We start from the raw sequence: 3,128 nt of genomic DNA, 5'->3' as shown, positions 1-3,128 counted from the left end.
TTCATCACTTGTTTGTTTTTCATTACTTTTTACATTTTGCATTGTGGGGTTTAACAAACTAAAAGCAATAAAAGTGGGGCTGTGAAAACTCACTAGATTGCAGATGAATATCCAAGGTTTTGATGAGGCTTAGAGCTCCAACGTTCACACTAAAGTCCTAAACACCCGAAATCCAATAGTTAGATCACCCATCGGGTCATGATTAAGATAAAGTAAGATTATATCTTATGTGATGCCAATAAACCTTTATGGGTTAAAGTTGATACCAAAAATAACCCAATATTTAATTAAATAAAAGGTTTTTGCACAAAAAGTTGCTATTTGGACAGATATACAGATTATGTTAGTAGACTTTTGGTTTTACCTATCATTGTCAAAGGAACCTTTCAAAAATTATTTTACTGTTAACTTTTAAACCACAAAAGTCACTGTTGTTAGACATCTTTTGTCTAACAACATTATTTTTTGCTCCTAAGAATTTTATATTAAACATTTAAATGCCCCAAAACTTGATATCTTTGAGTGAGACTCAAAATAGCAAAACAACAACTAATCAAACAAACTCCAACAAAAATCGAATATTTTGGGTTTAAAATAAAAATACAGTCAACATGATTGTTAGAAGAAACCTGTCAGTTTCAAAATATCATTTTTTATTGATTAAAAACAACATGCAATATGGTTTTATCCCATTTTCTTGAGTTCTAAGTTCATAGATCATAGATTATTATTATTTTTAAGACATTTTCATATCTTTGATGAATAATCTCCCATCTTAGATTTTTCCCAGAATATCTTTGAGCTCACAGCAAAGAAAGGAATATAAAAGAAAATGAAGAACATTAATGGTAAAATACAAAAATAATAAAACTTATCTTATTACCTTTTTCTTGCTATCTTTTGAGGGTTTGATTGTTCTTCAAGGTTTAGAGACTCAAGGAGAATTTTTAGAACTTGGATTCAGCTGGGAAGATGAAAGGTTTAGAGAGAGAGAGGGAAAAGGCAAAGGAAAGGTGAAATGAATGATTTTCAAAAGAGGTGAAGTTTTTATATGAGAGTAAAAGGGACGGCCCATTCAAGGCCCAAACTATCTCATATTTATTTTAATTTCTCATATAAATAGAGCCCATTTCAAAATAACATAAATATAATTTTACCAAATGCTGATAAAAATATCATTATTAAACCAAAATTCCAAATTATGAAAAATTATATATATATATATATTCAAAGGAGACTTTTATATTTTTAATTTGAATTTTATAATATCAACTTTGTTTATTTTAGGAGAATTTATTTTTTAATATAATTGGCATTACATAAGTTAATTTATCAATTACCCGTCGGGACAGGGTTTTCTAAACTATAATTTGGGAGCTAAGTCGATTGATTTTCTAATCAACATGACTAATCCCTAATAAATTATAATCCTAATTATAAGAACCCTTTAAAGACGCTAACCTGACGCTCCAAAAGTGATGGATGTGACAGTCTCCCCATACAAGAAAAATTTCGTCCCGAAATTTGATTCCTCAATTCTTAGATTTGGATCCGTTTGTGAATAAGTGAGGATACTTGTGTTTCATAAAATCCTCTCTTTCCCATGTGTACTTTGGTCCATGCCTTGAGGTCCAATGAACTTTTACAATCGGGATCTTACTTTGCCTCAACTGCTTGACTTCTCTATCTAAGATTTGTATCGGTTTTTCAACGAAGCGCAGGTGATCGTTAATTTGCACCTCTTCCAATGGTAGAACCAATGTTTCATCGGTTAAACACTTTTTAAGATTTGATACATGAAATGTATCATGAATGGTGCTTAACTCCTGTGGCAAATTTAGCTTATATGCCACTGGTCCAACTCTTTCAGTTACTTCAAATGGACCAATATATCGGGGGCCCAATTTACCTCTCTTTCCAAAGCGCATTATTCCTATTCATGGTGAGACTTTTAAGAGTACTTTGTCTCCTTTTTGGAACTCTAATGGTCTCATCCGATTGTTCGCATAACTTTTCTGACGATATCTTGCGGCCTAGAGTCGATCCTTAAAAATTACAATCTTGTCAGTGGTTTCCTGAACTATATGAGGTCTTGTTAATTGCCGATCGCCGATTTCTAGCCAACTGAGTGGAGATCTGCACTTGTGCCCGTATAATGCTTCATAAGGGGCACACTGGATACTGGCATGATAGCCTTTGTTGTATGCAAATTCCACTAGCAGAAGGTGCATATCCCAATTTCCACTAAAATCTATGGCGCACGGACGTAACATGTCTTCCAATGTCTGGATGGTTCTTTCCTTCTGCTCACCCGTTTGAGGGTGGTATGAAGTACTTAAATCTAGACGTGTACCCAGCCCTTTTTGAAATGATTGCCAAAATCTTGACGTAAATTGACTATCTCTATCCGATATGATAGAAAGAGGTACCCCATGCCGAGTGATGATTTCATTTATGTAAATTTGAGCCAACTTCTCCATCTTATAATCTTCTCGAATCGGCAGAAAATGAGCAGATTTCGTCAGTCGATCCACAATTGCCCAGATTGCATCATGCCCTTTTCTAGTCCCGGGCAACTGATAGGATCGATTAACTCAGTTTTGGATATTATTCACTTACTCTGGATGATCTATTTGACAATATTAGTGCAGCGGAAGCAATAAGAACAAACGGAATAATAATCAATGAAGAACACAGTTGAATGAAGAACACAAGAGAGAAGCTTCAAATGATTTTCAATTGATTGAAAATGTTTACAATACGATATGGAAGCACAATGAATTACAAACGCCTAAGCTGCTATTTATACTCGTTCCTAACGGCTTTTTTGACAAGACCTAGACGTACAAATTAATCTAAGCCGTACAAATAAAGCAGATTACAAACAGTCACGCGATGAGCATGAGCAGCTAACTAACCTAAGTAAAATAGTAAAGAAGTTCTTCACAAAAGATAAAACTGCAGACCCTCTGTGAGCCATCCCAGAGGCTCTGCTGCATGTGACTTGAGAGCACTTGATTCCAGAGGATCATCTTCCAGAACCTCTGTGATAGACAACAGAGGTTCTGTCATCTTTGACTTGTATGCTTTGATTACAGAGGACCAGTTTCTAGAACCTCTGTGATAGA

Source organism: Cynara cardunculus, assembly GCF_001531365.2.
Source record: "Cynara cardunculus var. scolymus isolate 2C chromosome LG 1, CcrdV1, whole genome shotgun sequence".
NCBI lineage: Eukaryota > Viridiplantae > Streptophyta > Magnoliopsida > Asterales > Asteraceae > Cynara > Cynara cardunculus.
The sequence above is the reverse complement of the archived record's forward strand: the minus strand, read 5'-3'. Positions refer to the sequence as shown.